Source organism: Pteropus vampyrus, unplaced genomic scaffold (genome assembly GCF_000151845.1).
Source record: "Pteropus vampyrus isolate Shadow unplaced genomic scaffold, Pvam_2.0 Scaffold193, whole genome shotgun sequence".
NCBI classification, from domain to species: Eukaryota; Metazoa; Chordata; class Mammalia; order Chiroptera; family Pteropodidae; genus Pteropus; species Pteropus vampyrus.
Genome location: NW_011888974.1, coordinates 1,334,043 through 1,349,720, shown reverse-complemented (window position 1 = coordinate 1,349,720; position 15,678 = coordinate 1,334,043).

Sequence of the window (15,678 nt, the reverse complement as noted above, 5' to 3'; positions counted from 1 at the left end):
AAGGCAGGCAGTGCCCTGTTACAGAAAGATGCCAGTCTCAGGACATCTGGCTGAGCTGTTCCACTAACTAACTACGTGATCTTGGGCAACTCCCTCAACTTCTCTGACTCTCAAGTTTTTTTTTGAAAATGGGTGCAAAGATTCACACCTTCTAGATTGATGCGTGTGAAATTCAGGCCAGGCTGGACCAACAAGGGCGATATTCAGGGCAGGCAGCCCCTGACATCGCCCTCTTCCTCCAAGGAGCCCTGGTCCTTCACCCATGAAGCAGGGTCACAAGGCAACACTGATCAGAAGCCCCACCTTTGCTCTCCCTCAGGAAAAGGCACAGCTGCTTCTCCATGAGCTCCTGGGGCGCTCAGTTCCTTTGCTCATGGGAAGCAGAGATCATTTAGGCCACATCCAAGCCGGAGAAGAGGATATTCAAACCTGGCTGATCAAGTGCCAGAACTGGTCCCCTCATAAACACTAAGAGATACAAAGGAACTTAGGGTTCGCTTAATATTGCCAGTCAGCTATTGCCACAATAACACTTCATAACAAACTACTGGAAAACTCAGAAGCTTAGAGCAACAAGCATTTATTTCTTGCTCATGCTTCTGCCGGGTAGCTGGGCTTGGCTGTAAGCCCATTTGGGTCCAGGACTGCTCCATGCGTCTCTCAGCCTCCTTGGACCAGCAGGCTGGGTGAGAGGCATGTGCCTCCTGAGGCTCAGGCAGGAGCCCAGGGGACAATCCCAATTGCACAGCACTTGTTAAACCTCTGCTCACCTCACATCTGTTCATATCCCATTGGCCAAAGCAAGTCACATGGCTAAGCCCAACCATAATGAGTAGGGGGGGCACGCTCCTCCCATGGTGGGGAGTGGGAGGTGAGAGAGTGACTATTGGTAACTGATAATCTAATGAACTGATTTTTCATCTCTGCCCTGCACAATGATGGGGGTTCCAGGAAATACTTTTGGACAAGGGAAAGGAGAAGGAACAGACTGGATGCAACACCTCCCACCCAGCTCCATTCAGAGCCAGGAGGCTTCTGTCTTGAAGGTGGGAGTGGGCGGGAATGATTAGTTATTCATGTACTTTACTTGTTTACATCTCTGAGCCACGTCCTTGTCTAGTCCACCTGGGGAAGATCAGGATTTGTTTTGGAGGATGCAACATAGAGAGAAAAGGGAGACACGAGGGGACCTCTGACATTCAAACACACAATTTTGCCATCTTGAAAAAAAAAAGAACTTAACACCAATATCTCCCATTATAACTTACCAAGGTCCAGGATTGGTGAACTACAGGGGACCATAGAGTTTATTATGAGGAAAATAATGCCGATGAGAAGAAGAGGTGAGGGGTCCTCCAATTCCTGGACCTGGGAATTGTGGGAAAGAAAGCGACTGGATTGGATGTTCTAACCTGGGCTTCTGCCTGGAGGGGTAGTTATGAGGGATAAATGGAGAGGGGTAGTTATGAGGGATAAATGGAGAGGGGGTAGCATAGACAAGGTTCTCTTGCCTTGCTACCCACTGGGACTATGGAGGAGACCCCAGCAGGCTGCTTCTGCCATCCTGGCCTCAGACTCATCAGAACAGACCCAGTGGCCATTGTGGTCAGGCCAGGGAAGCCCTCAAGGCAGAATTCTCCAAGGCTCCTCACCACGTACCCTGCAGGAAGAGTCGCTGGGTTAAGAGCCAGTGAGTCAGCTGCAGGGACAGCTGTGGTGGACAAGGTGCCACCTCAGCCGAGAGCCGGGAGGGGGTGGACACCAGGCCTGTGTCCTAGAGACTGGCAAATACCGGCAGGCACCAGTGCAGGCTCTGAGCAAGCAGGAAACTGGGCCCTTCACCCCTCACTCCCTTCCCGCATCCAGGCCATCCTCTGTGAGAGAGTAGAGGCATGTGGAAAGAGTGGTTATCAGAGAGATAGGATTTGTTTTAATCTATGACAGACTAAGAGCTACTTAAAGGGACTTTGGAAATTATTAGAGCAGACATACAGGATTCCCCCTTCCACCAGCCCCTACCCATCCACTAATTCAGCCCCACACACCGCTACTGCTGGAGTCATCCTTCCACAAAATAAGACTGAGCGGTTCACTCTCTTGCTTAACATTTGTGGCCATGGGGCTCAGGGTCCACTCCGCAGTCTCTCCTGACTCTCTGGTCCCTCCGACCCCCGCGCAGAGACCTCTGGTTGTCCCCAGTGTTTTTCCTCCCTTTCTTTCCCAGCATTGGAACCCCTGAGTTTTAGCTAAGCATGTGGCCGCCTAGAATAATCTCTTGGCTGTCCTTGCAGCTAGGGTGGTTACAAATCAAATTCTGGCCAACAAGTTATAAACAGTGCAAGCTGCCAGCTTCTGAAAGCCTTCTTCCAATACACCGACATGTGCCCTTCGCTCCTTTCTTCTCCACCTCTTCTTCCATGCCGATGCCTGGGATATCGGTGTGATGGTTGGGATTCCAACTGCTGTCTTGGGCCAGGAGGTCAAAAAACACATTCCAGGGGTGTATGGTGAGCTGAAAAGAGCCTGGGTCCCTGAGGAATTCATGGCGCTGAGCCACCATGTCAGCCCTGACTGCCTCTCTCTCTGGACTTTTGCATGAGAAGTGGGTGAGAGGTGGAGAGAGAAACATCTACCTTGTTGAAGCCACTGCTATTTCACGTCCCTATAACGAACGTATTTGAACTTCTCACTGTTCCCAGAATGGGCCATATTCTTCCCCATCTCCAGGTCTTTGCACATGCCTTTCTCTTTTTCTGGAATGCATTTCCACTGTTACCACCACCACCTGAGAGGCTGACAAACTCCCATTTACCCTTAAAAACTCACGTCAGACACCATCTTCCCTGAGAGGCTTCCCAAACTCTCACAGAGTTAGACGGGTCCCCCACTCAGGTTCACCTGGTTGTTAGCCCTGTGCAGGGACCTGTCCCTTCAGCAGAGCAGCACACTCCTCAGCACGGTGTGTGTCTTCACCCTCCTGGTCCTTCAGGAAATTCCATTCATCTGTGAGGGTCTGGTAGGTAACATGCTGGGTGAGGGTGATTCTGAGTTCCAATCCAGCCCTTTCTTATTTTTCATTCTGGCCCCCTTACTCCCATCTCAGGCTGACAAGAGAATGGGAAAATGCTGAGGGGAGAGCCCAGGCCAAGGGCAGGCAGGGGGCCCACACGCCTGGGCTGTGCCACAAACGGTGTGGGCGGTAGGAGCCCCAAGTGGGGGCCTCCACTCTATCCTCAGGAGGCCTTTGGAAAGATGTTTTGGTCAGAGAAGACCAAGGGCCTCAGACAAGGGCTTTGGGTGATGAGCCTAGGTGTCAGGGCTGTGGAAGGGAGAAAAGGACGTAACAGAAAAGGATGGATTCTGCTCCCCAGAACTTTATACTGCCTGGCCCGGGCAGACAGTCCAGGCATTGTTGCACCAGCTTCCAGGTGGGCTGTCTCTGCTCCCAGCTCTCCAGGGCATTACTGACAGGAGAGATGTCTTGTGGTCAGTGTCTTTCCCAGCAGTGATGCCATCAGAGTTCTGGGTCTCTCCGGGAAACTGTGCTTCCCTGACTCTTCCTCTCTGTGCTCAGAGGGGAGACGCCCCCATGCAAAAACTGGCCCTGGTACTGAAGGGAGAGGACAGCCCAGCCACTGATGGTGGGCACCTGGTGTCTGGCCTTGGAGCCACACATCTTGAGAACAGACAGAGCCCCAACTTCAGACAGAGCCCTGCTGGTCTGAAGGTGTCCATGTGGGGCCACATTAAAGTCAATATGCCAGAGAGAAGATCCACCTGTCCCTAAAATTTCTTTTTTACTGTCTGGTTCTCACAGAATAACTAATTGGGCAAATGAACAACGATCATAAGGTTGTTTGGTTGTGATAAACAGAATGGATTCAGGATATTTACTGGAGGCGCTGAAACCTGCAGGACTGGCTGACGAATTGAGCATGGGAAGTCAAAGGTAGTCCCAGATTTCTAACCACAAACCACTTGCTGGATACGATGTCACCCGCTGAAACGAGCATAAGAAGGCAAGTAGGGGGCAGGAGGGGGTGGGGGGAAGGTAAGAATTCTGTGTCAGACGTGTTGCATGTGAAATGTCTCTGGGACATTAAAGTGGAGACAGATGTCAGGTACACAACTAGATGTCAAAATTCAAAGGGGAGACCCAACGGGAGATGAGAATGTAGCAGTCACTGTATATAGATGAGAGAGGTCACTGATAGAATGAAAAATAATGCGTTCAGGCGTTCATAAAATAATGAGGAAACTGAGGCCCATCTGCAAAGTGCAGCAACGCAGGTCAAGGTGAGGGCTAAACACCTTTCAGAAGACTCTAGAATGTAAGCTCCATGTGGGCAGGGACCTTGTCACTTGTCTGTTTCTCCTACCTCAGCCCTCCTGGGGAGCCTCCCAGACTCCCAAGTGGAGCTTATCATCCCTCCCCCCACCCCAAAGGACTCCTGTTGGCATCAGACGTGCTTTGCTGTACTGTATACTTCTTTTTTAAAGGAAAAAAAGATATCAGAAAACATAAAAAATATGCCTCAAAACTCCTATGGCATTAAAGTTTGGAGAACAGTGACTTAAGAGACTAAAGCCTTAGTTTGTGGAAATGTGTTGTACAGTAGTCCCTGCTTATCCACTCCCAAATGCGGGGACTCACCGTGCGCCTGTGAGGTGATATCCTCATTTTAAAACTGCAGAAACTAAGGCCCAGAGAGCTTAGGTGACTTGTCCAGGTCAGGCAACTGGGGGCACAAGGCCTTCCAGGCAGGCAGCCCCTCCTGAGCCTTTTCTGTAGCTGGAGGGGAGGTTCCTTCCCCAAGGGCACAGCCCTCCCAGCTGGGACCTGAGCCAAGAAAACTGCCATCCACCCCAGAGCCCCTTCCGCCTACTGTCAGCTGCTGTCTTCCCTGCCTGGGGTCCCTCCTGGCTTCCTCTCTGGGAGCAGTCCCTGGATGAGGGCAGGGACAGGAGGCACAAAGCAGCCCAAACCCTCATCTCCCAGAGGTCAGCCTCCCCATCCCACCCCTGTGGTCACACGGCAACCATACCTACGAGGTTGGAGAGGGGGAAAGAAAACCCCAACACCCCCTTTCCACCCAGGCCCCAACTTCTCTGTATTTGTTTATTTACCTTGGAAAAGGCCCCACGGCCCAGGCAGGAAATGGGCCAATTCCAGGAGACTCAGCTGGGCTGGGGAACAAGGAGCCACATTGTGCTCCAGGCCGGGCCGCTCCCCAACCTGGGCCTGCTGCAGAGCCCAGAGAGGGGGATCTGCATGGGGGCCTGGCAGGAAGGAGGCGTGGGGCTGAGGGGCAGCCAGCGCTCCCAGCCAGCCTGCCCATGAAAGGGCTTCTGTGCGTGGGCAATGGGAGTGGATGAGGCAAGGACACTAGCAGGGGATGACCCCTCATCTCGGTCTAGGGCCCACCTGGCACCAACCTGCCAGCCTAGGGTGGAGGGAAGAGACCCGAGAGCCTCCAGGCCCTGGCACACGCACACACCCGCCCTGGCACCCCCAGCTTCTCATGGGCAGATGCCACCCCTCGGTGGTGGGATGTCATGCCTTCAGCTTCCCCTCCCATGTTCCAACTCCTGCTAGGCAGCTCACCTGACCTCAGGTCTCCCTACTCAAGGAGGGATGAAGGCTGGAGAGTCCTGCGGTCAGAGCCTTGGCCTGGCTGATGAGGCCCACCTAGGCTGGCATGGGGCTTGATGTCGTCATGGTGGTACTTGGGTAGGGCTGACCCCTCTCCAACTCTGGATCTTCCTTACCAACAGTCTAGTGTCCATATGGGCTGATCTTTCATTCATTCATTCATTCATTCATTCGTTCGTTCATTCATTCATTCATTATGTGGGCTCCCTATCTGTTGGACTCACACTCTCTTCCTCTCTATTCCTGCCTGTCCCTCTTCCAAAGCCCCCTTCCCAGTTCCCAGAGTGCTATTTGAGAAATGCAGATCTGATTATGTCACTCCTGTCTCTAAAAGTTTTCAGAGACTTCCTACTACTTTCTGGGTAAAGGTGCTCACAAGCCCTGTGAGTTCAGCTCCATCTGCCCCTCAGGCCCCAGAACACCAGTGACTGAATGTTGGGGGGACCCTAGGGTGAGTCAGAGGTGAAATGGATTTCTCCCACTCAGCACTCAGGGAGGCTTCAGGATGGACATCCTTCCAGCTGGAAGAGTCCAAGGGACTTCAGAATTGGGATGAAGACCTGAGACAAGAAATGTGCACAGCAGTCACCTGGCTAGAGCCTCGGTGTCCTTCTGGGGCAGCCCCTCCCAGCTAAATTACCATCTCCCACCCACACTTAGATCATTGCTTTCTGCTTCCACCTTTGCTGTCCTCACAGCCAGACATCACACTGTGTATGCATTCATCTGCTGTTCCCCTCCTGACCAGACTTTTACCGTGTCTTCAAATGTGGGATAGTAGGTGCTCAGTATATGTGTATGGAATGAAGGAAGAAGGTTAGGAAGGGAGAGAGGATGGAAGGAAAAGACCAATATAAAAGGAGAGATGATCTGTCTCTAGACGGGTAGGCTCAATATTGTAAAAATGTCAGTTCTCCCCAAATTTAATCTATAATTTCAATAAATCTCTAAGTTCAATAGGATTATTTAAGTAACTAAATAACAAAATTCATCTAGAAGAGAAAACAAGGAAGAGCCATGACAATGATCAAAACAAAGAACAATGACAGCGTGCCTGCCCTCCCGGTATTAAAGCCATCTGCACGTTCATAATAATTAAAACAAGGGGCAGCCATTGCTTACATGTGTCAGAACTATTAGGAACAGCTTTTCCTATATTGACCCAATCGATCTTCATGCGAATCCCATTTTACAGCTACTATCATTTCCAGATAAGGAAACTGAAGCACAAGGGAATGAAGGAACTGGCTCGAAGTTAGCCTCGCGTGCCCGAGGCCGTGTGCTAAGCACTTCATACCTACCTTCTCACTTCATCCTCACAATAACCCCACGCAGTAGGTACCATTACTACTTTCGTCCAGCTATAATATATTAATACTGAGTGAAATGCTGTGACACGGTGGTGAAGAAGGCAGACCGAGCTTTAAATGGGTCCAAGACCCATCACGTGAAAACAAGCTACGGGATGATACATATTTAAGAGAAACATAGAAAACGTTTATCTTGTGTACATGTGTACGTAGGGATGTAAGTGCATGGAGAAGTGGAAGGAAACCAAAGGAGACCCACAGTGTTACTTCTGCAGAGAGGAGAGAAATGGAATGTTTGCTCTTTCATATACTTCACGTACATTTTCCTTCTTAAATAGTAAAATATAACACACAGAAAAATGCCCAAAACTTAAGTGTTCATATGAACACCTGTATGACCCACCCAGTCACAAAGTAGAAGGCTGCCAGCCCCCAGCAGCCTCCCACCTGCCCTTCCCAAACCTAACCAGCTCCCTGTCCCCACCCCAACTGCCACATCCTACCTAACGATTACGATGTTCACCTGTTTGCAGTTCTTTACATTTATCGTAAATATCAATCTAGTTTCGTTTTGTCTGTTTCCAAACTTTATATAAACAAACAGTATGTGTTCTGTTGGACCTGTTTTCTTCCACTCAACCTTATGATTTAAAGACCCACCATGTTGATGTATGTAGCTATCATTTATGCATTTTCATTGCTCTATAGATTCTTACTTGATGTACTTAAAAAAATGTTTTATAATGAAACCGGAACAGGATGATGTAAAAAAGATCAAGGTGCCAGCCGATTCACTATCTGGTGAGAGCCCACTTCCTGGTTCATACATGACCATCTCCTCCCTGTATCATTACATGGTGGAGGGGACTACGGAGCTCTCTGGGGCGTTTTTTATGAAGACACTAATCTCATCCATGAGGGATCCACCCGCATGGTCTAATCACCTCCAGTCCCCACTTTCTACTACCATCATCTTGAGGGTTAGATTTCAACATAAGAATTTGGGGCAAGGAGCACACAAATAGTCAGTCTATAAGCAAGCCCCAAACTAGAAACAACCCAAATGTCCATCAACAGAAGAATGCGTAAATAAACTGTGCGACATCCATTTGATGGAGCACTACTCAGCAATGAGAATGAACAAACTACAGCTACATGCAGCGACATGGATAAGTGGTACAGATAATATGCTGAGCAAAAGAAGCTAGGCACAAAAGAGCAAATATTGTTGATTCCATTTTATAACAATAAGAACAGGTACAGCTTAGCCAGGATGGGGGCAGTGAGAACAATGGAGCCTCTGGTGGGAAGGGGACATGAAGGAGCCTCCTGGGGTTATAGGCATGCTCTGTGTCTTGATCTGGATAGTAGTTACATGGGTGTGTTCCCTTTGTTAATAATTCATCAAGTCGAACACTCAAGATTTGTGCACCCCGATTTTATTCACTTGTAAATAGGGGTACGAGTCAGTATCTACAAATATCTGGAGGGACATATTACCTAATGTCAATGGGGCCCCTTGCAGAGAGGGGGAAGGTGTGGGCCTAAAGAGTATGGATTTTCACTTATTATTATTTAAATTCAAATATAGTCTAAAGTTGGCACAACACATAATGTTCATTATTTTAAAATATATGTGCTTATGAATTATATATATTATATTTCTTTTTCTTTAAAAAGAGTAACTCAGAAAGCAGTGGTGAATATAGTCAGCAGAAGGACAGTCCTGAGCAAAGGCAGGCCCAAGATCAGGGGTTTTGGGTGTGTCTGGGGCCAATGAAGAGCATTAGTATCGGGACCCAGGGTTCCATAAGTACGAAGTGGGCTCTAGTCAGGAAAGCTGGACACCGAGCCCAGGGCAAGACTTTGGTTGCCAGGCTGAGCCTTTTGTATCTGATCCTACAGAAGGTGGGAGCCAGTGAAAGCTTTGAAGCAGAGTAGATGTGATATGTCAGGAAGATCTAGCCTGTCTTAGAGGGACACCACTTGGGGTCAGGAGACAGGGGAGGGGGCTGCAGCAAGATGGGCTGGAAGTGCCCCCAGGGTGGCCCTACCTAGACAGGAAGGAGTATGGAATCATGGAGATTTCTCATCTGCAAAGGGTGTGAGAGGGCCTGCTGGGCTCTCCTGGGCCAACCCTTCTACTTTCACAGCAGGAAGCTTCCTTTGCCCAGGTGCAAGAGAGAAGGAATGGAATCCCAGGCAAGAAAAGAAAGACAAAGCTTCTGTTAGTTTGTATGCTAGTCTGAGGGAAGTTCTACAGCCCACAGGAGGAGATGAAGCTGGGCCAGTCAAGGGCCAGGGCCAACTTATACATCAGGCTCTGTGGGCACTGTGCCAGGGCCCACAACACCTTTAGAGACCCACTAAAATATTTTCTTTTAAAAACAGAAGGAAAAAATAAACTTTTAGGTCAAAAAGTGTTTTTATATATAACATTAATATATTCATGAAATATAATGTATTCATAAAATATAGTTCATAGTCATAAAATATAATTTTTAATATTTTGTTTTAATGGAAGAAAGGGTCCAGGAAAGCAGAAGTGCCTAAGGACCATGAAGGTCAAAGTCCCGACAACAACAGGCCTTTGAGTGAAGACTCGCGACGACAATTTCCCAGGAGTCCTGGAGACTGAATGAAGAACGTGTGTGAGAGAGAGGGAGTGGGAGGAGGTGGGGAGCATGGGGAGGGAAGGTCTGAGTGTGAAGTGACAGTGCTCATGTGTGGAGTCCTGGCCTCGTACTGGGCTGAGCTGCCACCTGAGAATCATCAGCCTCCCCGGTGGCCTTGGAACACTGGCACTACCAGAGTATCCTTTACCTGCTGAGAATACCGCGGCCCAGAGACATTGGACAGATTATCTAAGATGACGGCTGCAGGGCACAATTTGAGTCTAGGCAGCTGAACCTAGAAATGGCGTTCTGAACCATTCCGTGACCTTAACTCTCAGGCCCTGAACACCTCAAAGATAGACGTGCGGTTTTCCCTATGTGGGTGCCTGTAAAAATGGCAGTACAAGCAACAGAACATGACATATGGGTATTTGGGGTGGGGGGAGGCGTCTGTCCTTCACGTGGAATAACTCCCCCTTCCCTTCCCCACCGCACACCTGGGAAAGGCCAGGAATGGGCAAGGATCAGGATAAGCCAAGATGGAGAGGCATGCGACCAGCCTATGGGAGCTCCTGGTGCAGCCCTTTGTGCTAGAGAGACGTGCAAGGTTCCAGACATGTGCACTTGGGCCGTGGAAGCAAGTGGGCCTGTCTGGTGTGTTGACCTAAGGCAGATAAGTAAAACAGAACACAGGCCTAGTGTCAGGAGGCCTGGGGTCCAGCTCCATTCCTCAGCCTCAGTTTCCTCATCTGTAAAATGGGGGCAAACAAGGTTGTGGGTATGAAAGGGCCTCACAGGATACAAGGACTACAGGATGAACTGTCATCCAAAAGGGCTGACCCAGGGAAGGAGAGGTATACTCTGGAGAGCTGGGAGGCCCTCCCCAGTTGTGGTGGGGGCTGGGGACAATGTCCGCACCTCCTCCTCCACAGGTCCACCCCAGGCTGAGGGAGGACATGGTCTGGCGTGGCTAAAGGTCACACCTCTGCATCTGACAGGGCTTGTTGGGCTTCTGCCCTCACAACTTGAGAGGCCACTGTGGTCTTGAGCCAGGCTCCTGCCCTGGCTGCCTGGCGGGGCTGGGGCAGGACAGGAGAATGCCTCAGAACACACTAGGGACCATCCACCTGGAGCCTCCCCTGGCAGCGGTGGGCAGAGTACTGAGGCAAGGCCAGCTTGCCCAGGAGGCTGGTGACTTTCCCCAGAAGAAGCCACAGAGGGGCCCCCACAGAGAGCCAGCAGCCTTGGAGAGGGTGGTGTCCCAGGTCTTGGGCAGAGGCAGGCTCACAGCTGCTGGGAGAGCCTGTAAGCCTCCATCTGAGGCCCCTCGCTGGGCTGGGCAGGATGGCGGGAGGGTGACGGGGCCCAGGCTGGGGCCTCTTTCCTCCTTACTCGGCAGCTGAGGTTATTTTTTTCCCATCGGCTGCTGCCGAATTTCCCTTCGAGTTGGATAAATAAGCAGCAGGTTCCAACATCAACGAAACAGGAGCTGGAGCTGCCGCACAAAAGTGGCTTTCAGCAGTGGCAGGCGCCTCTGGGAGTCCTGGCCACAGGGTGCCCACAGCAGCCCGGCAAGGCTGGAGCATGGATACAGATGGGAGCACTCTGGAGATGGGTGCCCTTTGACCCCACAGACGCAGACACCATGTCCCTTCCCAGCAGCTCCTCCGGAGTCCTTGCACTGAAAGGGCCTGCTTCCTGCTGTTAGCTCTGCCTTCCCTCTACCTTCAATGCCCTCCTTCCCTCTCTGCCCTTAAAGCACTTCTGTCTCCAGGACTTACACTTTGGTCACCTCTTCTGGTCTCCGCCCGTAGCAGAGCCCACACTTATCCTTGCTTCTGCCACTCTGCACACCCCCTCTCTTAAAACCTGCCCATGGCTCCCCATTGCCCAAGGGTAAATCCTGCCTTTCCAGCTTCACTGTGGACCCCGGCAGCCTGCTTCCATTTCTCTCTAATGCTTTCGCAAAGGCTGTTTCCTCTGTCTAGAACACCTTCCCTCTTCTATTTGGCTCCCATTTGGCTTCAAGACTCTGTTCATATGTTACCTTCTCTGACACCCACCCCCAGCTTCCTTCTCTAATCACAGACATCAGCTGACACCAGAGTTGTCACTATCCTATCTGTGACTCCAACTGATCATGAGCAACCAGAGGGCAGGTGCCGTGTCTTATTCATCTCATGTCTCCAGCACCCAGCCCAATCAGTGCTGTGCGCTTCATAGAGCATAAAGGAGGCAGGGCCTGGTGCAAAGTAGGTGCTCAGTTCATGTTTGCTACTATAAATTCCCACAAAATCACACGAACATTCCATCTATATAAATTTACATAAACTAAATGCAAACTAATCTATAGTGACAGCAGTTCGGTGGTTGCTTGGGAAGGGGAGGAAGAGTCCAAGAAAACTTTGGGGGGGGTAAAGAATATATTCTGATTATTTTTTAATTCTGGCACTATGGCTTGCCCTAGGTGAATTGTTTCAACTCTCTTTAAGCCTGTGTCCTCATCTAAAAATTAGAGTAAATAATAACTACCTCATAAGGTGTTTTGAGAACTAAATGAGATATAAATTAATACTTAATAAATGGTGGTTATTATTAAGCTCATTTCACACTATATTGACCAGTTACTGCACACACCAGCTATATATGTGCCAGTTATTATGTTAATGTGCTACTTCTCAGTAAGATATGAGCATTTGAACTGGAAGATATTATCTGGATCAATTGTGGTGATGATTTCACATCCATATGTCATATGTCAAAACTCAATTGTACACTTTAAATATGTGCAAGTTTATTATACATCAATAATGTACTATAATAATGCTGTAAAAAAAAATGCACATATCCATTGACCCAGCAGGTTCTCAGACTCCACGCTATAGAAATAAAAGCACAAGTACGTTCAGGGGTGGGCAAATGTTTTTTATAAAGGGCCAAATAGTAAATATGTCCAGCTTTGCAGGCCAGATTGTCTCCATCACGATTACTCAACTCTGCCATTGTAGTTTGAAAACAACCATAGATTCTACACAAACCAATGACCATAGCTGTGTTCCAATAAAACTTTATTTATAAAAACAGGCAGCGGGCCCAATTTGGCACGTGGACCACAGTTGGCAGACCCTGACTATATATACTTACATCCAAGTCTAGACCATAACAGAAACCACGTAAATGTCTACCCCAAGGGGATTCGCTGAATAATTTATAATAAATCCACACTATGGAAATCAGAGTAACTATTTTAAAAAATGAGTTGTATCCTGTGTGTTGTTGACATGGAAACACATTCATGAGAAAAAAGAACAAGGCTGGAGGTATCACTCTGCCTGACTGCAAATTATACTACAAAGAGACAATAATCAAAACAGTGTGGTATTGACAGAAAAATGGACACACAGGCCAATGGAACAGAATTGAGAGTCCAGAAATAAACCCACATATATATTGGCAAACAATTTTTGACAAAGGAGCCAAAAATATACAACCTCTTCAATTAATGGTGCTGGGAAAACTGGGAAGTCACATGCAAAAGAAAAACTAGATTGCTAACTATCGCCATACACCAAAATTAATTCAAAATGATTCAAGGACTCGAATATAAGACCTAAAACAATAAATTGCAAAGAAGAAAACATAACTACTAAACTCATGGACCTTGGATTTAGAGAGGATTTTACGATTTTGACCTCAAAGGCAAGGGAAGTAAAAGCAAAAATAAATGGATGGCCTATATCAAACTTAAAAGCTTCTGCACAGCAAAAGAAATCATCAACAAGGCAAAGAGGCAACCACCCGAATGGGAGAATATATTTGTAAATGACACCTCCAATAAGGGCCTGATCTCCAAAATATATAAAGAACTCATACAACTCAACAATAAAAAACCAAACGATCCAATTTTTAAAAAATGGGCAGAGGACCTGAACAAATACTTCTCCCAAGAAGACATACAAATGGCCAATAGACATGAAAAGATGCTTAACTTTACTAGCAAATAGAGAAATGCAAATCAAAACCACAATGAGATACCATCTCACACCTGTTAGAATGGCTATCATCAACAGGACAAGTAATCATAAGTGTGGGAGAAGTTGTGGGGAAAAAGGAACCCACATATATTGCTGATAGAAATGTAAATTGGTGTAATCACTATGGAAAACAGTATGGAGGTTCCTCAAAAAACTAAGACTAGAATTACTATATGACCTAGCAATCCCTCTTCTGGGTATTTACCCAAAAAACCTGAAAACATTTATCCGCAGATATATGCACCCCGATGGTCATAGCAGCATTATTCACGGTGGCCAGGACATGGAAGCATCGGAAGTATCCTACAATAGGTGATTGTAATAGATAAAGAAGATGTACACGTATACAATGGAATATTATTCAGCCATAAGAAAAGATGAAATACTGCCATGTGCGACAACATGGATGAATCTTGAGATAATCGTGGTAAGCGAAATAAATCAGACAGAAAAAGTCGAAAACCATATGGTTTCACTCCTATGTGGGATATAAAACTGAAAGCAACAAACAAACATGACAGAGATTCATGGACATGGGTAGTGGATTAGTGGTTACCAGAGGGTAGAGGGGTAGGAGGGAGGTAGATTAGGGTAAAAGGGGTCAAATACTTGGTGATGGAAGGAAATTTAACTCTGGGCAGTGAACACACAATGCAATATATATGTGACATATTGTTGAGTTGTACACTTGAAACTTATTTGATTTTATTAACCAATGTCACCCCAATAATTTCAATAAAAAAATAAAAAATGTATTTTATTGTGAAAATTTTAACATATACAGAAAAACTGAAGAAAATTTATAGTAAGCACCTGAAATTCTCACTACCTAGATTCTACCATTAACATTTTCTACACTTATTTTTATCTTATATCCATCCATCTACTCATGATAGACTGTTAGGTGAGAAAAATGAGGTGTGAAATGTACCGTATTAATTCCATTTTAGTAAGAGAAAGAAAAGACTGCGCTGTGTTTGTAAAGTCTAGAAAAAAAGTATCAAAGGAGATGCCTGAATTTTTAATACTGATTAATTGATGGCTAAGATTGTAAGGAGAGGAAGAAACAGTTATTTTATTTCTCTGCTCATTTCTAATGTTGAATTAGTTGTGAAAATTTTAAGTCCTAGGAAGGATTTTTTAAAACACTTCTTTAGTAAGAATGGAACAGTCTAATCCAGCCCTTGATATCCTTATAAAGGGAAAGTGAGTCAGAAGGGGCCCAAGCGTCAGGGAGGTGGGCCTATTCCGAGGCCACCCGAGTGTCTTACCCAGCCCTGCCCTGCGCAGGGGCACATGTGTGCACATGCAAGAATAACCAGGCTCCTGCATGTCCTTGGGTGTGCATACACAATTAACTCACCCCTGACCCCCCCACACACCCCGTACACACATACATGTGCACACACATACACACATACACACATGTGCTGGCACCCACCTCCATCTGCCCAGGCTGCAGTGACACTAAACAACCTATCCCTTCCCAGGAGCAGGTATGTCAGTATACCTGCGGGGTCCTCTATGGCCAACAACAGACTCTCCTGAGGGATGTCCTGGACACCTAGAAGAGGTGCAGGATGGCCGTTCTCCTAGTTCCTGTTTACTCACAGACACTTCTGTCCCCCAGAATCCAATAAACACCCTTTCTTCAACCTCAGGCCCCACTTGTATCAGCCTCTTCCAGAAAAATCTACAGCCTCCTCCTCATTACAACATTCTTTTCATTCAACAAACATTTATGGGACTCTCTTCCAGGCCAGGCACCAAACCACCCAGGCGCTATCAGGCTTGTGAAGTGACAGGCACAGGTGTGGTGGATGCAAGGCACAGAGGTGGGCACTAGGGCCATCGGGGGAGGGGGAAGATCGGGGAGATCATCCCAGAGGAGATAACATCTGAGTGGAGCTGGGGGAAGGAGGGGCAGCACGTCCGGTGGGGGCGAATGGTGGCTCTGGTCCGGTCTGGAAGGATGTGGCAGGAAGGGCCTCCAGAGTACAGTGCCTGGAGACCGGAGTGGTGGGAGTGGGGCACCGATCAGGAGGGTGTTCCTTTCCAATTATGCA